We start from the raw sequence: 27,568 nt of genomic DNA, 5'->3' as shown, positions 1-27,568 counted from the left end.
AGAGGGGGAAGCAGGCTCCCCACGGAGCAGAGAGCGCAATGCTGTGCTCAGTCCCAGCACCCTGATATCATGACCTGAGCTGAAAGCAGAGGCTTTAACCCACTGAGCCACTGAGCCACTGAGGCACACCACTGAGAATTCTCACATCCATTTTCATTAGGACATTGATCTGTAATTGTCCTTCTAGTGCGTTATGTATCTGGTTTTGGAATCAAGGTAATTATGGCCTTGTAGAATGAGTTTGGAAATTTTCTTCCATTTCTAATTTTTGCAACAGTTTACAAATAGCTATTAAATCTCTTTAAATCTTTCATAGAATTTCTCTGGGAAGCCATCTGTCCCTAGAATTTTGTTTGTTGGGATGTTTCTTTTGTGAAAAGAAATCTTGTTGTTGTTGTTGTTGTTGTTGCTGTTGCTGTCATTGTGGGGAGATTTTTGATTAATGATTCAATTTCTCTCTTAGCTATTGGTATGTTCAAATTTTCTATTTTTCCTTTTTCAATTTTGGTAGTTTGTGTCTGTCCAGGAATTTATCTATATCTTCCATATTTCCCAGTTTTGGACATATATTTTTTCATAATATTTCATAATAATGTTATATTATGATATATTATGATATATTATGATAATAGTGTCTTATGATTATATTTCTGTGGTGTTAATTGTGGTTTCTCTTCTTTTGTTCATTATTTTATTTATTTGGGTCCTTTCTCATTTATTTTTTATGAATCTGGGCAGGTATTTATCAATATTATGAATTTTTTCAAAGAAAAAAATTTTTAGTGTTTTGCTTCTATTCATTTAGTTACACTCAATTTGTTTTTATTATTTTCCTCTTTGCTGGATTTTGGGTTTATTTAATGTTGTTTTCTTTTTTTTGCTCCTCTATGTGAAAGGTTAGGGTATATATTTGATAAGAATTTTCTTACTCTTGAAGTAGGCCTGTATTGCAATATACTTCCCTTTTGGGACTGTCTTTGCTGCATCCCAAAGGTTTTGAACAGTCATGTTTTCATTTTCATTTCCTTCCATGTACTTTTTAAAATTTCTTCTTTCATTTCCTGTTTAACACATTCATTAAGTAGCAGGATGTTCTTTTCTGTATTAAGGGGGGGCACATATTTCATGGAGCACTGGGTGTGGTGCATAACCAATGAATCTTAGAACACTGAAGAAATAACATAAAATAATTAAAAAAATAAAATCTCATTTGTTTGAAGTAAGTATGGCTTATCAGGTTTTATATTGATGTCCAGTCACATGATAGATCATACTCCATCCCCTGGCTTTCAATTTGAAGGGAATCCCTTGGACCTAAAATTAGTCTTTTGTAAACAGCATATATATATGCTTTTTTTAAAAATCCATTCTCATACTGTATGTCTTTGAATCATTTAGTCCATTTATAGTCAAAGTTATCATTGATAGATATGACTCTAGTGTCATTGTATTATCTGTAAAGTTGGCGTTTCTCGTGATGTGTTCGTTCCTTTATAGTCTTTGTTACTTTTGGTCCTTTTTACCCCTTTAGTGTTTCTTGCAGGGCATGGTTTGATGGTCAGAACATTTATTAGCTTCTGTTTGTGTGGGAAACTCTTTATCTCTGCTTCTATTGTGAATTACAGCTGTGAAGAAAGAAGTATTCTTGGCTGCATATTTTTGCCATTCAGGAAGCTGAATATATCCTACCACTCTCTTCGGCCTGATAAATTTCTGTGGGCAGAAGAGCTGCTGATAGCCTGTTTTCCCTAGTAGGTTAAGGACTCTATTTCCTTGTCCATTTAGGATTCCTTCCTGGTATGTGTATTTTGTGAATTTGACTACAATATGGGTTGATGTGGGCTGGCATTTGTTGAATTTGATGGCAATTCTCTGTACCTCTAGGATTTTGATGTCTCTTGCCATACCCAGATTAGGAATTTTTCAGTTATAATTTGTTCAAACAAACCTTTTATTCCCCTTTCCCTCTCTTATTCCTCTGGGACTCCTATGATATGAATATTATTATGCTTTAAGGAGTCATTCACTTTCTTAAGTCTACATTTGTGATCTAATTATTTTCATTCCCTCTCCTTTTTGGCTTCATTATTTTCCATAATTTTATCTTCTATATCTCTGATTCGATCCTCTGCTTCACCATTTCCATTGTCATTGCATCCATCAGTTTTGCATATCAGTTACAGTATTTCTCTCTCTCTCTCTCTCTCTCTCTCTCTCTCTGTGTATGTGTGTGTGTGTGTGTGCCTGACTAGTTTTTAGTTCTTTTATCTTGTAGTATGGAATTCTCTAGTGTCTCCCATTCTTTTTTGTAAGCCCAGCTAGAATCTCTATTACCTTTGTTTTAAATTCTGGTTCAGGCATCTTACTTTTATCTGTTTTGAATAAATCCTTGGCTATGAATCCTTGTTCTTTCTTTTGGGACAAATTCCTGATTATGTCATTTTGTCTACATCATTGTTTTTTGTGTAAGTGAATTTTATGAAAGTATACTATATTCCTGCTCCTTAGAGTAAAAGCTATAGTAAGAAGGTGTCCTATACAGTTTTATGCCTGCTGTTTCAGGAAGTGTTTCCAAGCACACTCTGCTGTGGTTTTTTGGCTTCTACATTCCTCAGGTCAGTACTCTGCAGAGTTCCTCCTTCCTGTAGTGGGGAGTATTTTCATGTTATCCATTGTATGGCAAGTTTTAACTAGGTATGTTTTGGCTTGTGTGTTAATAGAAACCAGATCCTATTTCCACTGGAAATGAAGCTTTGCTTCACTCTCTGATCAGTACAGTTGGTGAATCAGATCATTTTGTACTGCTTTTCTGGTGTAGAGTCCTGCTATGTGATTCTCACATCAATGTCCCCTAGGGGAGATGTACTTACAGGACACAGGAAGGCCAGGCTTGATGTAAGTGTCTACTATAACCACTGCAGGAAGGCACTTTGTTGCTCACACACCCTAGCCCAAAGGTTCTCTTTATTAGTTATCTTAAGTGGGTATTTTCATCTAATGTTTTGCATGGAATATGATAATACGGTATTGACATATCATAATGAATTATGATTAATAAGCTCATATTGTAGCCAAATAGTAAAGCAAAATGTAAAGAAAGAAGATACTTATGAACAAAAAAAGGAAGTGGATAAGTCATAATATATGGAATAATTTTAGAAGAAAATATTAAGCAAAACAACATGAAGTAAAGATGAGAGTAATGAAAATACTGAAATCAAATCAATAAATATCTTATCTAAATTTATATTTTATGGTAAAATTCTCAAATATTGAGACACAAGGAAAATATTAAGGTAGATTAAATAATAATTTTAATGTGTGAAAAATAAAACCTAAAATTTCACTTAATGAATTATATTCAAGCATAATCATATCAAAATTTTGTCCTTAATTCTATTTTAGGATACTATTTTTTATTTCTATTTTCTCCATTCAGAAAAATTACAGAAAGGATTTTTTTAGGAAATAATTTTATAATTTATAAAACCTTTGTATTTATAATACTCATATTTATATCAAGGATAGCTTCTATAGGTAAACATATATGAGTGTATCCATACAAAACCTTTAATAGGGAAAATTTTACTTGTTTATTCCGTTTTTATTTGAATTCCATCTAGTTAACACACAGTGTAATGTTAATTAACTTCAGGTGTACAATTTAGTGATTCAGCACTTACCATAACTGGAGCTCATCACAAGTGCACTACTTAAGGAGTTAATGTTTCTTCTCTTTGTAGATATGAATATTTCAAAAACTGAACAAATATGATTATCATAAATGAATAAAAATATGTATTTTATATATTACATGAATAACAAGAACCCATTTATGGTTTTTATTTCAAATATGTAAGCAATTTAATGTAAGTAAATGACAATTTTACATTTTATCTTTAGTTATGAGACTATGCACTTTTTTAAAATCTTTTTTTTTTAATTTTTTTTAAATTTTATTTGATATATAGAGAGGGATCACAAGTAGATAGAGAGGCAGGCAGAGAGAGACCGGGAAGCAGGCTCCCTGCTGAGCAAAGAGCCTGATGTGGGGCTCGATCCTAGGACCCTAAGATCACGACCTGAGCTGAAGGCAGAGGCTTAACCCACTGAGCCACCCAGGTGCCCCAAGACTATGCACTTTTTTATATCCCTTATTTAACATATCTGGTTTGTATAGGTAAACATATATGAGTATATCTACACACATATATACATTAATTTCATTTTTATGAAAATTCACATTTTAAAGGCTTCACATTCTTCATTTTCTGAGTGCTCTCCTGAGGCCCCTGGCAGCACTTCAGGATACACTTCACAGAGTGTATATGAATGGATTGATCATGGCCGTAAGAATGGAATAGAAGACAGAGACCCCTTCCTCTGCTCAGGGCAGTGGTATAACCTTGGTAGAAGGTATTTGTTGATGGCAACCCCATGGAATAGGGGCACAGCAGTCATGTGAGAAGAGCAAGTAGTGAAAGTTTCCTGAACACCAGGCTTTTTGCATGCCTAGTACAGCACAGTATGCTTCCATAGCAGGCCAGTATGGTTGAAGTTGGAGGGAGGAGACAAATACTACTAGGGAAAAAAAAAGACCCATTCCTATTTTGAGGTATCAATATAGACAAGTTTTAATAGAGTTATCTCTCTCTCTTTCTCTTTCTCCCTCTTTTTCTCTCTCTCACACACATACCCAGACACATACACACCTTGGGTTTCTCTGTAGGCAATGTGAGGAAGAGTCAGAATATAGAGGACATAAATGAAGGCATTCAGAAGTGTCTCCCAGAACACTGGCACTGGAGACATGCCAACCATCAGATGCATGAGGTTGGGGTAATATAGTGAGTTGCAGATGGCCACATAGCAGTCATAAGTCATGACACCTGGTACTAAGAACTCAGCTACCACCAGGGTAATGAAGAGGAGTAGCTGAATATCACAAACAATGAAGGCAATGCTGTGGTCCCCATTCAGAAAATTCAGAGCATTGAACACAAATGTAGAGAAACACAGGAGATCCATAAGCAGATAAAATATGGAGCTGTGAAGAGGATGAGCCTGAATGAGGATGATTATCATGGTGTTGCCAAACAGGGCCTGAGAAGTACCAGCATGATAAATAGGAGGAAGATCCAGGGATGCACAAAATAATTTTATAAAAGTGTAGTATGTATTATTCCATATTATTATAAATGCTAACTATATTTCATTTCCAAAATTACTTTATTACATAATATCAAAAAGTAAATCATTGACTTAATAGAAGAAATAAACAAAAAATATAAGTAAGTTACTCCAATGTATAGCTATATAGCTTTGTTAGCTTTTATAGTACCTTGTTTTGGGACACTTCATGGAATTCACAATCTGGAACATATAGTGACAGGGATAGCATCTTTTATGTTAGCATCTTTTGTGTGGCAGGGATAGCATCTTTTGTGTTAGGGATAGCATCTGCACAGTTCATAGCAGAGAAACTGAAATGAAGATCAGTTGACAACATTGGTTGAATGAGAGATTAAATGTACTGATGGATTCATGTGTAGATTCCATATAGTTCCTGGACTGTATCAGCGAGATTTCAGTATCATCATACATAAAATAGTACATGGAACCTTAGAAAACTTAATTAACTTTTCCAGTATTAAATATACCAGAATGGCAGTATCTTTTAAAATCACTCGATTTTCTCTGAATAAATAAAATCTTTTTACAAAAAAAAAAAAGCTGGGGGGGGGCACTAGGTGGCTCATTTGGTTAATCATCTGTCCTCCACTCGGGTCCTAATCCCAGGGTCCTAGGATTGAGCCCTACATCTGGGTCCCTGCTCAGTGGGGAGTCTGCTTCTCTCCTTGCCTTGTCCCTCCCCCCACTCATGTTCTCTCTTTATTGCTCTGCTCTCTCTTTCTCTTTCTCTCAAATTAATAAATAAAATCTTTTAAAAGATTTTTAAAAAATAAAGAAAATTCATCTGGTTTTCTCAAACTTTTAACTCATTAGGCAAAGATAACTGTAGATATTGTGTAGTAAAACAAGAATTTCATGATTTCTAGAATTTAAAGAAATACTAGAAAGATCTCTAAAATGATCCTTTTAACAGAACATAACATTTATGTACATCTCATTTTGCACAGTGACCTAACAAATATTTTATTAGATTCATTGACATATTTGATTTATTTATTTAAACAAATTTTACAGGTTATTTAATATGTTATTTATTCTAAAATATCTATTACTGATTCCAAAGATTACTCACTAGATATTTTTAGTTTTCTCCTAAATATTACAAAATGTTCCAATGTAGCTATGATAAAACTTGATCTTGATATTTTTATATGTAAAGATAAATAATCCATGATTGTTATAAATAGTTTGGAGAATATAAAATTATATATATGCGTGTCAGCCAATATATTAACAACAAAGAAGGAAACATTAACTTGGAGACAATGTTTCAAATACCACCTTAAAATCTATCCATTTCATAGAAGGGAGATAAAAACCAATAAAATAAAACAACTGAAATTGTTTCATATATGCCTGAGGAAAAAATGATGCATATAATTACATTTAAGAGATTGTTCACATATCATTAAAACAATAGTTTATAGATATCTACTGAACCTTATTACTTTCAGCTTTCAAAATTGTCTTCAGGAAAGACTTTCAACTCTGAAGATAGATTCCTGGAAAAATTTTATATTTAAAATATCATTCTTAAAAAATATAATTATCATATTACATTATTCTTATGTTAATATTCTTATGTTAATATTTAACATATCATTCAATAATGATTGCTGTGCTTCATCTTGGATTTGGGTCACTGCAAGTTTTTGAATAAAATAAAAATATGTTATCAATCTGGGCATAAAAATCTCCTTTATTATATGAAAAAATTAAATAGACACCAGCTACCATCCAACAGACTATTTTTATAACTAAATAAAATATGTTAATAGTATTTTATAAAGATATGTTATATTAGATATATATGTGCATTAGAGATTTTCTTCTAGATGCAAGTTTAATCATCATAGTTTTGGCAGAACATGAAATCATAACTGATTCATTCAAACTGATTTGTGAGAAAATACTCCTACTTAGATAATCAAAATTGCCACTCTTCCATTTTCAGAAACTCACAGTTCTCCTAAGTAAACAAGGCAAAATACCTTTAAATCATTATGTCAATACTTTAGAGGCAATTTACTATTCTACGTATAGTTCTCAGAGAAGATGACCCCAGTCTGCACCTTTGATCCCTTAGGTTAAAATCTGCAAAAATTATCCTACTGTTCTATATGATTCAAAAAAAATATATGTACAGATATGTCACATATATATGGGGAATCTATCCTGGATAATATTGGCTGCCAATTAATCTGTGATCAAAAACTTATGTGAATTATAATTTTTAACATTTATATTTTAGCAGATAATTGAAAATATAAACTACTTGAAAATATTTAAAATTAGTAAGAAATTAATAATAGTAATATTAATTAATAAGGTGTGTTTTCAGATTCCAAATGAAAACAGTTGAAAGTGATTACTCGGGGCGCCTGGGTGGCTCAGTTGGTTAAAGCCTCTGCCTTCGGCTCAGGTCATGATCCCAGGGTCCTGGGATCGAGCCCCGCATCGGGCTCTCTGTTCTGTGGGGAGCCTGCTTCTTCCTCTCTCTCTGTCTGCCTCTCTGCCTAGTTGTGATTTCTCTCTGTCAAATAAATAAAATATTTTTAAAAATCTATGAAAGTGATTACTCTAGTGCTTATTCGAAGGTAAATACTGAATACAGTGAAAGTTATTGACTTTGCTTTAAACATCAGAAAATTCAGGTCTCAGTACAAACACTACCCTATATCTTGAATGACAGGCAGTCTAACACATCACAGTTGTGAATCTTTTACCCAAAGAGAAGCTTGTAGAGCCATAAAATAGGAGGGGCATTTTAAAAAATGGAAAACTGGTAGCAGCTGAGATTAGACCACCTTGGAAATCGAAAACTCCTGAGGACCTCAATCTTAGATTGGAAGGTACTTGTTTGGTGGAGGGAAGCACATTTTTTTTTAAATTTATTTATTTGACAGACAGAGATGACGAGTAGGCAGAGAGGCAGGCAGAGAGAGAGGGGGAAGCAGGCTCCCAGCCAAGCATGGGGCCCGATGTGGGGCTCAATCCCAGGACCCTGGGATCATGACCCGAGCTGAAGGCAGAGGCTTTAACCCACTGAGCCACCCAGGCGCCCCAGGGAAGCACATTTCATATTAACTTCCCATCAGGTTTTCATGGTGAAGGCAAAAAAAGATACCCACCTGATTTTGCCAGGGAAGTAATAACAATTATGAAATAAACTTAGAGCATTCTTCACCACAAGAGAATATTTTTTACAGAGCTGAAATTCAGGGGAGAGAAAGATTTTCCCCCAACTCCAGCCACTGCTAGTATTTCTCCCTCATCTATCAGGAGTAGAAAAGTTACTAAAACACCTGTGAATGTCATGACTCATGAACACAGACCCAATGAAGAACTGAAAATGAATCATAAAATTATAAGATGCAGTTCCACATATGTGCCTTTCCAACACATCAGCAAACATCTAGTAAATTCTGGATTATAACTGAAAATTGTGCCAGACAGAGATTTTAAGTAGGAGTTCTTAAGGAATGCCAATGAAAAAACAGATGACCAATACATGGCCACTGGAATAATGTAAAATTCCTGGAATATGAAGCTATCCCACACTTTAAACATTTTACCTGTAGCTGGATTACCATAAAACCTCACACAAATTATATTAAACTCGGTTTCCCTTAACCAATACAACATGCCTGACTTTCAAATTTTAAAAAGATTTTATTTACTTGTTCGAGAGAGAGAGAGAGAGAGAAATGGAGAGGGACAGAGAGAAAGTGAGAGAGAGAATCAGACTCCTTACTGATCAGGGAGCTTCATCCCAGAACCCAGAGATCACAACCCAAGCTATGATTAAGGCAGATCCTTAATCATAGACTCAACATGGAGGGATGAATCAGTAAGCTTAAGGTAATGGCAATAAAAAATGTCCAAAATTAATGCTGGAGGAAAAGCAAACAAAACCACTACTAAAAATTAACAAAAAGAAAAATGTTTCACAGAGAAAATAACAAAGAACTCTGGGACAATATCAAAAGGTATGGCATTGCAATTGCCCTACAGGATATTTACTCCAAAGATACAGATGTAGTGAAAATAAGGACCATATGTACCCCAATGTTCATAGCAGCAATGGCCACAGTTGACAAACTGTGGAAAGAGCAAAGATGTCCTTCAACAGATGAATGGACAAAGAAGATACAGTCCGTATATACTATGGGATATTATGCCTCCATCAGAAAGGATGAATACCCAACTATTGGATGGGACTGGATGAGATTATGCTGCATGAAATACGTCAAGCAGAGATAGTCAATTATCATATGCTTTCACTTACTTGTGGAGCATAAAGAATATCATGGAGGACATTAGGAAAAGTGAATTGCGGGAAATCTGAGGGGGAAATGAAATATGAGAGACTGTGGACTGTGAGAATCAAACTGATCAAACTGAGGGAATGGGAGGCCTAGTGAAGGTGGAGTTGGGTATGAAGGAGGGCACGTATTGGATAGAGCACTGGGTGTGGTGCATAAACAACAAATCTTGGAATACTGAAAAAATAAAACTAAATTGAAACCTAATAAAAAATGTAAGGCATTATCATAATGCCAATACTAGAAGAGAAAGGAGACAATGGAGAAGAAGAAATCATTGAAGTACTTGGAAAAAACCATCCCTTAAAATCTGAGCTTCCTAGATGTCACTAAACCAGACATCTAGAAAGCTCAGAGGAGAGAATAGAAGATCAATGCCAAAAGGTGTCATGTAGGCAAATTATATAAAAGTGGCATAAATCAAAAGGAAATAATCCTGAAAGGAGTTACAAAAAAAGATCAATCAATCAATCAATCTTGGCACTAAAGAACAAGGACAAAATTTATAGCAGACATGTTACCGGAAAACAGGCAAATAATAAAGGAGTGTGTAGAAAATTTTAAGGTGATTAAAATATATGCTAGACTTGTATATCAGGTGAGTTATCCGCAAAAAAAAGGTAAGACACAAAAGAAAACCTTATCAGGGAAAATACACACCAAATATTTTTTTAAAATGTGGAAAAACGAAATAGTACTGTGTAGAAAGAAATCTTCTCTGCACCCGAAATAATAAAGTGTTATTTGATGATTGGATTTTTGTTCAAAAATATTTAGACTTTCATTATGTAGTTTTAAATAATTATAAATTTTAAGGAACTACTAGTATTTTTATTTCGTATATATTTTTATAGATTTGCTTATTTTTTTCAGGGTAAGAGTATTCATTGTTTTTGCACAACACCCAGTGCTCCATGCAATACGTGCCCTACCTATTACCCACCACCTGGTTCCCCCAACCTCCCACCCCTGACCCTTCAAAACCCTCAGGTTGTTTTTCAGAGTCCATAGGCTCTTATGGCTCGCCTCCGCTTCCAATATTTTTAATAAATATATAATATATTTTTATCCCCAGGGGTACAGGTCTGTGAATCGCCAGTTTTACATACTCACAGCATTCACAATAGCACATACCCTCCCCAATGTCCATAACCCCTCCGCCTCTCCCAACCCAACCTCCCCCCAGCAACCCCAGTTTGTTTTGTGAGATTAAGAGGCAATTATGGTTTGTCTCCCTCCCAATCCCATCTTGTTTCATTTATTCTTCTCCTATCCCCCTAACCCCCCATGATGCATCTCCATGTCCTCATATCAGGGAGATCATATGATAGTTGTCTTTCTCTGATTGACTTATTTCACTAAGCATGATACCCTCTAGTTCCATCCACGTCATCACAAATGGCAAGAATTCATTTCTTTTGATGGCTGCATAGTATTCCATTGTGTATATATACCACGTCTTCTTTATCCATTCATCTGTTGATGGACAGCTAGGTTCTTTCCATAGTTTGGCTATTGTAGACATTGCTGCTATAAACGTTAGGGTACACGTGCGCCTTTGGATCACTGCATTTGTGTCTTTAGGGTAAATACCCAGTAGTGCAGTTGCTGGGTCATAGGGTAGTTCTATTTTCAACACTTTGAGGAACCTCCATGCTGTCTTCCAGAGTGGTTACACCAGCTTGCATTCCCACCAACAGTGGAGGAGGGTTCCTCTTTCTCCACATCCTCGCCAGCATCTGTCATTTCCTGACTTGCTCATTTTAGCCATCCTGACTGGTGTGAGGTGATATCTCATTGTGGTTTTGATTTGTATTTCCCTGATGCTGAGTGATGTGGAGCACTTTTTCATGTATCTCTTGGCCATCTGGATGTCTTCTTTGCAGAAATATCTGTTCATGTCCTCTGCTCATTTCTTGATTGGATTGTTTGTTCTTTGGGTGTTGAGTTTGCTAAACTCTTTATAGATTTTGGATACTAGCACTTTATCTGATATGACGTTTGCAAATATCTTCTCCCATTCTTTCAGGTGTCTTTTGGTTTTGATAACTGTTTCCTTTGCTGTACAAAACATTTTGATCTTGATGAAATCCCAATAGTTCATTTTTGCCCTTGCTTCCCTTGCCTTTGCCGATGTTCCTAGGAAGTTGTTGCTGTGGCTGAGGTCAAAGAGGTTGCTGCCGGCATTCTGCTCAAGGATTTGAATGGATTCCTTTTTCACATTGAGGTCCTTCATCCATTTGGAGTCTATTTTCGTGTGTGGTGTAAGGAAGTGGTCCAATTTAATTTTTCTGCATGTGGCTGTCCAATTTTCCCAGCACCATTTATTGACGAGGTTGTCTTTTTTCCAGTGGACATTCTTTCCTGCTTTGTCAAAGATTCATTGGCCATAGAGTTGAGTATCTATTTCCGGGCTCTCTATTCTGTTCCATTGATCTATGGGTCTGTTTTTGTGCCAGTACCATGCTGTCTTGATGATGACAGCTTTGTAATAGAGCTTGAAGTCCGGAATTGTGATGCCACCAACTTTGTCTTTCTTTTTCAATATTCCTTTGGCTACTTGAGGTCTTTTCTGGTTCCATATAAATTTTAGGATTATTTTTTCCATTTCTTTGATAAAATGGATGGGATTTTCATAGGGATTGCATTAAATGTGTAGATTGCTTTAGGTAGCATAGACATTTTCACAATATTTATTCTTCCAATCCAGGAGCATGGAACATTTTTCCATTTCTTCGTGTCTTCCTCAATTTCTTTCATGAGTACTTGATAGTTTTCTGCATACAGATTCTTAGCCTCTTTGGTTAGGTTTATTCCTAGGTATCTTATAGTTTTGGGTGCAATTGTAAATGGGATTGACTCCTTAATTTCTCTTTCTTCTGTCTTATTTTTGGTGTAGGGGAATAAAACTGATTTCTCTGCACTGATTTTATATCCTGACACTTTATTGAATTCCTGTACAAATTCTAGCAGTTTTGGAGTGGAGTCTTTTGGGTTTTCCACATATATTATCATATCAGCTGCAAAGAGTGATAGTTTGACTTCTTCTTTGCCGATTTGGATGCCTTTAATTTCTTTTTGTTTTCTGATTGCTGAGGTTAGGATTTCTAGTACTTTGTTGAATAGCAGTGGTGATAATGGACATCCCTGCCGTGTTCCTGACCTTAACGGAAAAGCTTTCAGTTTTTCTCCATTGAGAATGATATTTGAGGTGGTTTTTCATAGATGGCTTTGATAATATTGAGATACGTGCCCTCTATCCCTACACTTTGAAGAGTTTTGATCAGGAAGCGATGCTGTACTTTGTCAAATGCTTTTTCAGCATCTATTGAGATTATGATATGGTTCTTGTTCTTTCTTTTATTAATGTATTGTATCACATTGATTAATTTTTAGATGTTGAACCAACCTTGCAGCCCTGGAATTAATCCCACTTGGTCATGGTGAATAATCCCTTTAATGTACTGTTGGATCCTATTGGCTAGTATTTTGGTGAGAATTTTGGCATCTGTGTTCATCAAGGATATTGGTCTGTAAGTCTTTTGGATGGGATCCTTGTCTGATTTTGGGATCAAGATGATGCTGGCCTCATAAAATGAGTTTGGATGTTTTCCTTCCATTTCTAATTTTTGGAACAGTTTCAGGAGAATAAGAATTAGTTCTTTAAATGCTTGGTAGAATTCCCCTGGAAAGCCGTCTGGCCCTGGCCCTTGTTTGTTTGGAGATTTTTGATGACTGTTTCAATCCCCTTACTGGTTATGGGCATGTTCAGGTATTCTATTTCTTCCTGGTTCAGTTGTGGTAGTTTATATGCCTTTAGGAATGCATCCATTTCTTCCAGATTGTCAAATTCGTTGGCATAGAGTTGCTCATATTATGTTCTTATAATTCTCTGTATTTCTTTGGTGTTCCTTGTGATCTCTCCTCTTTCATTCATGATTTTATTTATTTGGGTCCTTTCTCTTTTCTTTTTGATAAGTCTGGCCTGGGGGTTATCAATCTTATTGATTCTTTCAACGAACCAGCTCCTAGTTTCATTAATTTTTTCTATTTTTTTTCTTTGTTTCTATTTCATTGATTTTTGCTCTGATCTTTATGATTTCTTTTCTCCTGCTGGGTTTAGGGTTTCTTTCTTGTTCTTTCTCCAGATACTTTAGGTGTAGGGTTAGGTTGTGTACTTGAGACCTTTCTTGTTTCTTGAGAAAGGCTTGTACCACTATATATTTTCCTCTCAGGACTTCCTTTGATGTGTCCCACAGATTTTGAATCGTTGTGTTTTCATTATCATTTGTTTCCATGAATTTTTTCAATTCTTCTTTAATTTCCTGGTTGACCCATTTATTCTTGAGAAGGATGCTGTTTAGTCTCCATGTATTTGGGTTCTTTCCAGCTTTCCTCTTGTGATTGAGTTCTATTTTCAGAGCATTGTTGTCTGAAAATATGCAGGGAATGATCCTAATCTTATGATACCGATTGAGACATGATTTGTGACCCAGGATGTGATCTATTCTGGAGAATGTTTCATGTGCACCAGAGAAGAATGTGTATTCTTTTGCTTTGGGATGAAATGTTCTGAATGTGTCTGTGATGTCCTTCTGGTCCAGTGTGTCATTTAAGGCCTTTATTTCCTGTTGATCTTTTGCTTGGATGATCTTTCCATTTCAGTGAGGGGAGTGTTAAAATCCCCTTCTATTATTGTATTATTATTGATGTCTTTCTTTGATTTTGTTATTAATTTGTTTATATAGTTGGCTGCTCCCACATTAGGGACATAGATATTTAAATTTGTTAGATCTTCTTGTTGGACAGACCCTTTGAGTAGGATATAGTGTCCTTCCTCATCACTTATTATAGTCTTTGGCTTAAAGTCTAATTGATATGATATAAGGATTGCCACCCCAGCTTTCTTTTGATGCCCATTAGCATGGTAAATTGTGTTCCACACCCTCACTTTAAATCTGGAGGTGTCTTTGCTTCTAAAATGAGTTTCTTGTAGGCAACATATAGATGGGTTTTGTCTTTTTATCCATTCTGATACTCTGTGTCTTTTGATTGGGACATTTAACCCATTAAAATTCAGGGCAACTATTGAGAGATATGAATTTAGTGCCATTATATTGCCTGTAAGGTGACTGTTACTGTATATTGTCTCTGTACCTTTCTGATCTACTACTTTTAGGCTCTCTCTTTGCTTAAAGGACCCCTTTCATTATTTCCTGTGGAGCTGGTTTGATGTTTGCAAATTCTTCCAGTTTTTGTTTGTCCTGGAAGCTTTTTATCTCTCCTTCTATTTTCAATGATAGCCTAGCTGGATAGAGTATTCTTGGCTGCATGATTTTCTCGTTTAGTGCTCTGAATATATCATGCCAGCTCTTTCTGGCCTGCCAGGTCTCTGTGGATAAGTGTGCTTCCAATCTAATATTTTTACCATTGTATGTTACAGACTTCTTTTCCTGGGCTGCTTTCAGGATTTTCTCTTTGTCACTAAGACTTGTAAATTTTACTATTAGGTGACGGGGTGTGGACCTATTCTTGTTGACTTTGAGGGGGGTTCTCTGCCCCTCCTGGATTTTAATGCTTGTTCCCTTTGCCATATTAGGGAAATTGTCTCCACTGGACATTTTGCTCCCCTCTCTCTTCTTCTTCTGGAATCCCAATTTTTCTAATGTTGCTTCGTCTTATGGTGTCACTTATCTCTCGAATTCTCCCCTCATAGTCCAGTAGCTGTTTGTCCCTCTTTTGCTCAGCTTCTTTATTCTCTGTCATTTGGTCTTCTGTGTCACTATTTCTTTCTTCTTCCTCATTTATCCTAGCAGTGAGACCCTCCATTTTATTTTAGATTTTATTTATTTATTTGACAGAGAGAGAGATCACAAGTAGACAGAGGCAGGCAGAGATAGAGGAGGGAGCAGGCTCCCTGCGGAGCAGCGACCCAATACAGGGCTCGATCCCAGAACCCTGAGATCATGACCTGAGCTGAAGGCAGTGGCTTAATCCACTGATGCACTCAGGCAGCCCGAGAGAGCCTCCATTTTTTTTTCCACTATATTTATATTTTCAGCATAAGAGTATTCATTTTTTTTTCATTTTATTTATTTTTTCAGCGTAACAGTATTCATTTTTTTTGCATAACACCCAGTGCTCCATGCAAAACATGCCCTACCTATTACCCACCACCTATTCCCCCAACCTCCCACCCCTGACCCTTCAAAACCCTCAGGTTGTTTTTCAGAGTCCATAGTCTCTTATGGTTCGCCTCCCCTTCCAATTTTTTTTTATAAACATGTAATATATTTTTATCCCCAGGGGTACAGGTCTGTGAATCGCCACGTTTACACACTTCACAGCACTCACGATAGGACATACCCTCCCCAATGTCCATAGCCCCCTCCCCCTTTCCAAATCCCACCACCCCCAGCAACCCCCAGTTTGTTTTGTGAGATTAATAGGCAATTATGGTTTGTCTCCCTCCCAATCCCATCTTGTTTCATTTATTCTTCTCCTATCCCCCTAACCCCCCATGTTGCTTCTCCATGTCCTCATATCAGGGAGATCATATGATAGTTGTCTTTCTCTGATTGACTTATTTCACTAAGCATGATACGCTCTAGTTCCATCCACGTCGTTGCAAATGGCAAGATTTCATTTCTTTTGATGGCTGCATAGTATTCCATTGTGTAAATATACCACGTCTTCTTTATCCATTCATCTGTTGATGGACATCTAAGATCCTTCCATAGTTTGGCTATTGTAGACATTGTTGCTATAAACATTCGGGTACACATGCCCCTTCAGATCACTATGTTTGTATCTTTAGGGTAAATACCCAGTAGTGCAATTGCTGGGTCATAGGGTAGTTCTATTTTCAACATTTTGAGGAACCTCCATGCTGTTTTCCAGAGTGGTTGCACCAGCTTGCATTCCCAACAACAGTGGAGGAGGGTTCCCCTTTCTCCACATCCTCGCCAGCATCTGTCATTTCCTGACTTGTTAATTTTAGCCATCCTGACTGGTGTGAGGTGATATCTCATTGTGGTTTTGATTTGTATTTCCCTGATGCCGAGTGACGTGGAGCACTTTTTCATGTGTCTGTTGGCCATCTGGATGTCTTCTTTGCAGAAATGTCTGTTCATGTCCTCTGCCCATTTCTTGATTGGATTGTTTGTTCTTTGGGTGTTGAGTTTGCTAAGTTCCTTATAGATTTTGGATACTAGCACTTTATCTGATATGTCGTTTGCAAATATCTTCTCCCATTCTGTCAGTTGTCTTTTGGTTTTGTGAACTGTTTCCTTTGCTATGCAGAAGATTTTGATCTTGATGAAATCCCAATAGTTCATTTTTGCCCATGCTTCCCTTGCCTTTGCCGTCGTTCCTAGGAAGATGTTGCTATGGCTGAGGTCAAAGAGGTTGCTGCCTGCATTCTCCTCAAGGATTTGGATGGATTCCTTTCTCACATTGAGGTCCTTCATCCATTTGGAGTCTATTTTCGTGTGTGGTGTAAGGAAGTGGTCCAATTTCATTTTTCTGCATGTGGCTGTCCAATTTTCCCAGCACCATTTATTGAAGAGGCTGTCTTTTTTCCATTGGACATTCTTTCCTGCTTTGTCGAAGATTAGTTGACCATAGAGTTGAGGGTCTATTTCTGGGCTCTCTATTCTGTTCCATTGATCTATGTGTCTGTTTTTGTGCCAGTACCATGCTGTTTTGATGATGACAGTTTTGGAGTGCAGTCTTTTGGATTTTCCACATACAGTATCATATCGTATGCAATGAGTGATAGTTTGACTTCTTCTTTGCCGATTTAGATGCCTTTAATTTCTTTTTGCTGTGTAATTGCTGAGACTAGGCCTTCCAGTGCTATGTTGAATAGCAGTGGTGATAATGGCCATCCCTGCCGTGTTCCTGACCTTAGTGGAAAAGCTCTCAGCTTGTCTCCATTGAGAATGATATTTTTGGTGGGGTTTTCATAGATGGCTTTGATGATATGGAGGTGTATGCCCTCTATCCCTACACTTTGAAGAGTTTTGATCAGGAACGGATGCTGTACTTTGTCAAATGCTTTTCAGCATCTATTGAGAGTTTCATATGGTTCTTGTTCTTTCTTTTATTAATGTGTTGTATCATATTGATTGATTTGTGGATATTGAGTCGACCTTGCAACCCTGGAAAAAATCCCACTTGATCATGGTGAATAATCCTTTTAATATACTGTTGGAACATATTGGTTAGTATTTTGGTGAGAATTTTCGCATCTGTGTTCATCAAGGATATTGGTCTGTAATTCTTTTGGATGGGATCCTTGTCTGATTTTAGGATCAAGGTGATGCTGGCCTCATAAAATGAGTTTGGATGTTTTCCTTCCATTTCTCTTTTTTGGAACAGTTTCAGGAGAATGAGAATTCTTATTTAAGTTTTTGTTAGAATTCCCCTGGGAAGCCGTCTGGCCCTGGGCTCTTGTTTGTTTGGAGATTTTTGATGAGTGTTTCAATCTTCTTACTGGTTATGGGTCTATTCAGGTCTTCTATGTCTTCCTGGTTCAGTTGTGGTAGTTTATATGTCTCTAGAAATGCATCCATTTATTCCAGATTGTCAAATTTGCTGCCATGGATTTGCTCATAGTATGTTTTTCTAATTGTCTGTATTTCTTTTGTGTTAGTTGTGATCTCTCCTCTTTCATTCATGATTTTATTTATTTGGGTCCTTTCTCTTTTCTTTTTGATAAGTATGGCCAGGGGTTTATCTATCTTTTTGATTCTTTCAAAGAACAGCGTCCAGATTTCATTGATTTTTTTCTATTGTTATTTTGGTTTCTATTTTACTGGTTTCTGCTCTGATCTTTATGATTTCTCTTCTCCTTCTGGGTTTAGGGTTTCTTTCTTGTTTTTTCTCCAGCTACTTTAAGTGTAGGGTTAGGTTGTGTAATTGAGACCTTTCTTGTTCCTTGAGAAAGGCTTGTACCACTATATATTTTCCTCTCAGGACTTCCTTTGATGTGTCCCACAGATTTTGAATCGTTGCGTTTTCATTATCATTTGTTTCCATGAATTTTTTCAATTCTTCTTTAATTTCCTGGTTGACCCATTTATTCTTGAGAAGGATGCTGTTTAGTCTCCATGTATTTGGGTTCTTTCCAGCTTTCCTCTTGTGATTGAGTTCTAGCTTCAGAGCATTGTGGTCTGAAAATATGCAGGGAATGATCCTAATCTTTTGATACCGGTTGAGACCTAATTTGTGACCCAGGATATGATCTATTCTGGAGAATGTTCCATGTGCACTAGAGAAGAATGTGTATTCTGTTGCTTTGGGATGAAATGTTCTGAATATATCTGTGATGTCCGTTCGGTCCAGTGTGTCTTTTAAGGCCTTTATTTCCTTGTTGATCTTTTGCTTGGATGATCTGTCCATTTCAGTGAGGGGAGTGTTAAAGTCCCCTTCTATTATTGAATTATTATTGATGTCTTTCTTTGATTTTGTTATTAATTCGTTGATATAGTTGGCTGCTCCCACGTTAGGGGCATAGATATTTATAATTGTTAGATCTTCTTGTTGGACAGACCCTTTGAATAAGATATAGTGTCCTTCCTCATCTCTTATTATAGTCTTTGGCTTAAAGTCTAATTGATCTGATATAAGGATTGCCACCCTAGCTTTCTTCTGATACCCATTAGCATGGTAAATTGTTTTCCACCCCCTCACTTTAAATCTGGAGGTGTCTTTGAGTCTAAAATGAGTTTCTTGTAGGCAACATATAGATGGGTTTTGTTTTTTTTTATCCATTCTGATACCCTGTGTCTTTTGATTATGGCATTTAGCCCATTTACATTCAGGGTAACTATTGAGAGATATGAATTTAGCGCCATTATATTGCCTGTAAGGTGACTGTTACTGTATATTGTCTCTGTACCTTTCTGATCTACTACTTTTAGGCTCTCTCTTTGCTTAGAGGACCCCTTTCAATATTTCCTGTAGGGCTGGTTTGGTGTTTGCAAATTCTTTCAGTGTTTGTTTGTCCTGGAAGCTTTTTACCTCTCCTTCTATTTTCAATGATAGCCTAGCTGGATACAGTTTTCTTGGCTGCATGTTTTTCTCGTTTAGTGCTCTGAATATATCATGCCAGCTCTTTCTGGCCTGCCAGGTCTCTGTGGATAAGTGTGCTTCCAATCTAATATTTTTACCATTGTATGTTGCAGACTTCTTTTCCTGGGCTGCTTTCAGGATTTTCTCTTTGTCACTAAGACTTGTAAATTTTACTATTAGGTGACGGGGTGTGGTCCTATTCTTATTGATTTTGAATGGGGTTCTCTGCACCTCCTGGATTTTGATGCTTGTTCCCTTTGCCATATTAGGGAAATTCTCTCCAATAATTCTCTCCACTTGAACTTCTGCTCCCCTCTCTCTTCTTCTTCTGGAATCCCAATTATTCTCATGTTGTTTCGTCTTATGGTGTCACTTATCTCTCGAATTCTCCCCTCGTGGTCCAGTAGCTCTTTGTCCCTCTTTTGCTCAGCTTCCTTATTCTCTGTCATTTGTTCTTTTATATCACTAATTCTATCTTCTGCCTCATTTTTCCTAGCAGTGAGAGCCTCCATTTTTGATTGCACCTCATTTATAGATTTTTTGATTTCAACTTGTTTAGGTTTTAGTTCTTTAATTTCTCCAGAAAGGGCTTTTAACTCTCCAGTGAGGGTCTCTCTAATATCTTCCATGCCTATTTAGAGCCCGGCTAGAACCTTCAGAATAGTCATTCTGAACTCTTGATCTGACATATTAGCAATGTGTGTGTTGATTAGGTCCCTAGCCTTCAGTACTGCCTCTTGTTCTTTTGTTTGTGGTGATTTTTTCTGCCTTGTCATTTTGTCCAGATAAGAGGATATGAAGGATTAAATAAAGTACTAAAAGGGTGGCAAACACCCCAGAAAATTGCGCTGTAACCAAATCAGAAGAGACTCCAAGTTGTGGTGGGCGTGAAAGGGGATAAAAAGAGGTTCAGGGGAAAAAAAAGAAAAAAAAATTAAAAAATAAAACAAATAAATAAAAAAATATTAAAAAGAATGAAAAAAATATATATTTTAGATAAAGCAGTCAAAAAACGTTAAAAGGGGCGCCTGGGTGGCTCAGTGGATTAAGCCGCTGCCTTCAGGTCAGGTCATGATCTCAGGGTCCTGGAATCGAGCCCCGCATCGGGCTCTCTGCTCCGTGGGGAGCCTGCTTCCTCCTCTCTCTCTGCCTGCCTCTCTGCCTGCTTGTGATCTCTCTCTCTGTCAAATAAATAAATAAATAAAATCTTTTTAAAAGAAAGTTAAAAAGGAAAAGGGTAAAAGTTTTAAAAATTTGGCAGGAGAAAAAAAAGAAAGAAAAAAATTGAAAAAAAAATTGAATTAACCTCAAGACTAAAGAATCAAGGGGAAAAAGGCATGAGTTCCATGCTTTGCTTTCTCCTCCTCTGGAATTCCGCTACTGTCTTAGGTATTGAACCTGCTTTCCTTGATAGATGAACTTCGTCCTGGCTGGATATTTTGTTGATCTTCTGGGTGAGTGGCCTGTTGTAGTGATACTCAAGTGTCTTTCCCCGAGGCAGAATTGCACCACCCTTACCAGGGACGGGCCTAATTAATCCGCTCAGGTTCGCTTTTTGGAGCTTCTGTTCCCTGAACGCTTTCCGTAGAGTTCGGAAGGACGGGAATGAAAATGGCGGACTCCCAGTCTCCGGCCCAGAGGAGCTGAGAGCCTGGGGCCACACTCCTCAGTGGGCCCCCAGAGAACAGCACCCAATCATTCCTATATCCCCAGTCTCCAGACTTGCTCCAAGCTCACCCAGCCCGCGACCGGTTCAAGGTAACCCTGAGCTGAGAGTTCAGTCCTCGGCTCTGTCTCTGTAGCCAGCTTCTCCGTTCTAACACCTGTGAGCTCTGTGTCACTCCGACACCCCCGATCCTCTGTGACCATGCGGGACCTGGGGCCATGTTGACCCCGTGTAGGCTTCACCCCGGTTTAGTCTCTGGAGCAATGTCCCTCAGTGGAACTGACTTTTAAAAGTCCTCATTTTGTGCTCCATTGCTCCACCGCTTGCTGGGAGCTGACCCCTCCCCCCGCGGTCTATCTTCCCGTCATTTTGGATTCACTTCTCCACCAGTCCTACCTTTCAGAAAGTGGTTGATTTTCTGTTTCTAGAATTGCTGTTCTTCTTTTCTTCGATCTCCCATTAGATTTGTCAGTGTTTGCAATGTTTAGATAAGCTATCAAGCTGATCTCCTGCTACCTGATGTAGTTTCAGCCTGCTACTTCTCTGCCAGCTTGGCTCAATATGACCACCTTGTTATTTTACGCAGATAAGAATAATTGAAGGATCAAACAAAATATTCAAAGGGTGGCCAAGACCCCAGTAAAATGTGTTCTAACCAAATCAGAGGTGACCCTAAATAGTTGACAGAGGAAGGGAGTAAAAGAAGTTATATATATATATATATATATTCTTTTTTATATTTTTTCTCTGTTTTTTTCTCTTTTTAATTTTTTTCTGAACTTCTATATATACATATATACGTATATATATATATATATACACATATATATATGAACCTGTTCTATTCACCAGTCTAATATATATATACACATATATACACAATATATACACAAACATATATACGTATATTAGACTGGTTAATAGAACAGATTCACCCACTTAATTTTGGAAATATTTTGTCTCTTAGAAGAAACTACCTCCCAAAATTTTAAAGAATGAAAAACATAAGTGGAAACATGATGAACGGATGGAATATGAGTATAAAGAAGAAAATTTTGTTTAATTCTAAAAAAAAAAGTTGATTAGATAAGTTGGTGTGGAGAATAAGGAAGAAGAAAGTGGAGAAAATATGCTCAGGCTGGAGACTAGAACAAAGACCTGTGCTAGATTTAGGCTACATTTTGATCTATTACAAGAAGTAGTATCCCAAATTATTTTAGAAGAAAAAAAAACCCTATGTGTATTCAATAAATAAAGTTAGATACAATGAAGTATAAAATGTGACTATAATAATGAAGTTTCAAAAATATTTTTGAAAGGTATTGTTAAGTTAAACTAGTTAAGAAACATGAAAAGAAATAACATGGAGGACGTGGGGAAATGGAGAAGAGAAGGGAGTTGAGGGAAATTGGATGGGGAGATGAACCATGAGAGATGTGGACTCTGAAAAACAATCTGAGGGTTTTGAAGGTGCAGGGGGTGGGAAGTTGGGCCAGCCTGCTGGTGGGTATTGTGGTGGGCACGTATTGCATGGAGCACTGGGTGTGGTGCATGAACAATAAATTCTAGTACACTGAAAAGTAATTTAAAAAATAAAAAAATAATTAAAAGTTAAAAGAGGAAAGGGTAAAAGTTAAAAATAAATTATCAGAAGAAAAAAATTAAAATTAAAAAAAAATAATTAACTTCATAAGACTAAGAATTCATGGATTTCTCTCCATGCTTTGCTTTCTCCTTCTCTGGAATTCCACTGTTCTCATTGGTAAGTGAATTTGGTTGTGGCTGGATTTCTTACTGATCTTCTTGGGGAGGGGCCTGTTGTAATGATTGTAAAGTGTCTTTGCCCAAGGCAGAATTGCACCACCCTTACAAGGGGCCATGCTAAGTAATCTGCTCGGGTTAGCTTTCTGGAGTTTTGTTCACTGATTGCTTTCCTCAGAATTTGGGAGGATGAGAATGAAAATGGCAGCTTCCCAATCCCTGGCCCAGAGGAGCCAAGATTTCAGGGCCCCACTCCTCAGTGCACCCTCAGAGAAAAGCGCTCAATCACTCCTGTCTCCCTGACCTCTGGCTGTGCTCTGAGCTCATGCAGCCTGTGAACAAATGTCTCTGTCTCTGACACACAGCCTCAGCTGGAGTCTCCAAACCCTACAGATCCCCGAGCTCCTCCATGGGAGTCTCCCCGGGTCTTGTGGGGTTCCGGCTCACAGAGCAGTGACCTGTGCCACAGATCATAATAAGATAACACCAAGTTGAGAGCTCACTCCTCAGCTCTGTCTCTGTAGCCAGCTTCCCTGCTCTAATACCTGTGGACTCTGTGACACTCAGACACACATTATTATCCCCAAACCTTCTGTGTCACCGCAGGACCTGAGACCACACTGTCCCCACGTGGGCTTCACCCCTGTTTAGTCTCTGGAGTGATGTTCCTCAGTGAAGTGGACTTTTAAAAGTTCTGATTTTGTGCTCCCTTGCTCCGCTGCTTGCTGGGAGCCAGGCCCTCCCCCCATGGTCTATCTTCCCATCGCTTTGGATTCACTTCTCCACTGGTCCTACCTTTCAGAAAGTGGTCAATTTTCTGTTTCTAGAATTGCTGCTCCTCTTCTCTTTGATCTCCTGTTGTATTTGTAGGTGTTCAGAATGGTTTGAAAAACATCTAGCCGATCTCCTGCTACCTGATGTTGTCTCAGCCTGCTACTTCTCCGCCATCTTGACACCTCTCTCCAAAGACTTTCCTAATGTGACTGAGGATCGTAATAAATTTGCTGATAAATCTAATATAGTTTTCCAAACCCATCAGCCTAGTATCCCAGATTCATATCAGTTAGTTCACATGACTTTCATTGATAGTCTGACCCAATACTGGATAAACACTGGCAACTAGGATAATCCTGAAAGAGCTCTGCAATTACAAATTGGTATCTATTTCCCTGCCTTGTTACATAGCCAAGTTTGTGTCATCACTAACGAATATTAATACCAACCAATCCCTTGGACTTTCCCCAAAACTGTCAAATAAAATAAGATTTTGGTTTGTACCCAAGAGCCCAATAAGCCCATTCATGATTATTATAGCCAGCTCCAGATTGTCTTTAAATAAAACTCTGATCTTTTAAATGCTGAATCCACTATTCACTGATTGGTTAAACCAGGATCTTTTTCTTTCACTTAAAAGTAACAGGATGGAATGGGAAACTGTTCGCTTCTGATTTAGTTAATGTGACATATCAGCTCACTTACATCCTATACGATTCAACTAGAATAAAGACCACTAAAATTCTAAATTTCCGAGTGCAGCAAATGGATGTCTTCAAGCAAAGTTAAAAAAAAAAAATCACAGGGTCTCTATTATTGAAAGGAGCCAGCAAATAGAATTGCAATGCTAAGTGCCCCAGGTGCATTTAGCCCTCTCTCTAGGTTTTCCAATATCCTCCAATTTTCAAAGATGGGGCTCCAAGAACTGTGGAGGATTTTCCCAATTCTCCTTCTTATTTGGCTTGAAGAAACAAACTGGGGATGAATCCTTCTCTGTTTCTGTTAACACTAGAGATACACTCAGGGCTCTACCCCAGGGTTATAAAGTAGCCTTTACTTTAGAGTATTAAAATGGTTTAGATACTGGAGTCTCTAATAAGCCTCAAAAGATTCTTTTTTTCTAAATTTATTCCTTTATGTTTAGACCTTTTTAGAGATACCCATCTTTATTTTTTTAGTTCCTCTTCTCCTATTCATCAACTGGGCCAAGATTTATTTTAAAAATATTATGCTGGGTTATCTTTCTCTGTGAGTCAGAACACAATTCTAGAATTTGATGGTAATCAAAATAGTCAACAGTTGAATTAAATGACCACTCATCATCATTACTGGCTTCGTCTCTAATGGCCTTTAGCTGAGTCAGGGACTATTGATCATTTGTTCCTCTTGGATTGGCTACCAACTTCATTATGGGCAAAAGTCTTCAATTGATATTGTGACGATTCATGTGCACTTCCCATCAGTATTCAAATAGATTTCTCAAAACCTCTCTACAGAATTGTAGCCTGTAAATAAAGAAGCCCTTCAAGGTATCAGGCCCATAACAGAAGATTGTAAGACTCAAGGTCTTATTATCCCCTGCACTATTCCCTATAATACACTTATTTTACCTCTGATAGAACTCAGTGATTGAGTCTGGAGCTTTATTAGAACCTCAGAACAATAAATAACTTTATTATCTCATAGCACTATTTTGTCCCTAACTCCCAAACACTACTGGCATCCACTCTCACTAAAAATATTTGTTCACTGCAATTAACTGATGCAGTGCATTTTTTAGTATTCCAGTTGATGAGAATCGCCAATATTTGTTCACTTCCATTTGGTAGGAATAGAAGTACAAATGGATAGTGATGTCCCAGGATATCACATAGAATCATTCTCACTTTTCATGAACAGTAAAGGTGGATTTTGATGATACAAAGTTTTCTGCAGGATCTACTTTTTTAGGATACACAGATGATTTGCTTCTCTGATCCCCTTCTCACTTCTCTTCATAGGAAGACAGCATCCACTTTTACAACTTTTAAACTTAAAAGGACACAGTCTATAGGAGCAAAGGGGGAAATCAGTTTTCTGAAACCACCGTTCAATGTTCCAAGGTTCAAGAGCACCTGATTTCAGAAATGGAGTATATTTGATTCATATAGGTTTGATAGCATCCTAAACTTCCCCAAATCCCAAACTAAGTGCTAATTATGAGGCATTCTCAGGCTAGCTGATTACTGTCAAAAATTGGATTCCATACTTCATTTTTATAGCCCAGTTTCTATATGCTTTACTAAAAGGTTACAAACTGGACCCAATTATTTGCCAAAATCAGGATGACCTAACTGCTGAAACTTTAAAGAAAAGCCTAATAAATCCCAGGCCCTTAGACTTCCTAATGATCAACTTCCCCTTTTCCTCTTTCTATGTGTGAAGGATGGGAATGCCCTTGGAGTACTCACCAAAAATCATCACAACATAGAGCCAAAAACTAGACCTTGAGGCACAGGTACACCCCTCCTGCCTCAGAGCCACTCCTGGTTTCCCTTGCACAGCAAGAAACCCAATGTATAAGAATATGCCACATCTCTACCTGTGAGAAGCCATCACCATCCTGCATGCTCACTTTCGTCCAAAGGACTCTGATCTAAAGAATACCCTGACATCTTCCTCCTATTTTCTCTTAAGTACCATGTCTTTCCTTTGGTCTTCAGACTTGTCTATGCTTTACTGTGACAATTGTAATTCTTCTTTTATTCCTGAATAAATCCATTTTGCTGGTAAAATAACTTTCTGTTATACTTTTAATGTAGTCAGAAGTGACCATGGCACTAACTTTGTGGATTGAGTTGTAGAAACAGGTAAGAAAGACACGATATACAATTAAGAAGCTCTTGAATATGAATATAAGATTTGCAATTTTTGTGTATCCAGTAGGAAATCAAAATTGTGGAATGATAGCATCATACTTATGTTTAGGAAATCTATATATTAGGAAAATAACTTGGGTAATAATGTATAAGGATAGGTTTTATATTTGGAAAAGACTCAAGTCATGACAATATTTAAGAAGAAGCAGAGAGAGTCAAGTATCATATGGTCTCACTTATTTGTGGAGCATAACAAATAACATGGAGGATATGGGGAGATGGAGAGGAGAAGGGAGTTGAGGGAAATTGGAAGGGGAGATGAACCATGAGAGACTATGGACTCTGAAAAACAACCAGAGGGTTTTGAAGGGGCAGGGGTGGGGTGGGAGGTTGAGGAACCAGGTGGTGGGTAATAGGGAGGGCACGTACTGCTTGGAGCACTGGGTGTAATGCCAAAACAATGAACACTGTTATGCTGTAAATAAACAAATAAAAAAATAAAAAAATTTAAAAAAAAGAAGAAATTTGAATAGGCCAGAGAGAGATATTGGGATATTGATGTTGGGCTATGAATCAAATCAAAAGTTGGGGGATGGACTCCTAAAAACTAACATTTTCTACAAAAATTAATACTCCTACATAACCCCTTTAGGGACAGACTTGAAGAAATTTATGTGTATTAAACCTTGTGAAATATAAGCTCATGTATATTAGCATATAAATTCATATTAGCAAGGTCATATTTATATTTTAGATGTAGCAGAAACCTTAAATTTCTGGTTCATACAGTGACTACCTAATTTTTTTTATTTCCATGACTCTAAATAAATAAGTTCTTTAGCATGGAGCACTGGGTGTTGTGCAAAAACAATGAATACTGTTACGCTGAAAAAATAAATAAAATGGAAAAAAAA

This window comes from Meles meles, chromosome 3 (assembly GCF_922984935.1).
Source record: "Meles meles chromosome 3, mMelMel3.1 paternal haplotype, whole genome shotgun sequence".
NCBI classification, from domain to species: domain Eukaryota; kingdom Metazoa; phylum Chordata; class Mammalia; order Carnivora; family Mustelidae; genus Meles; species Meles meles.
The sequence above is the reverse complement of the archived record's forward strand: the minus strand, read 5'-3'. Positions refer to the sequence as shown.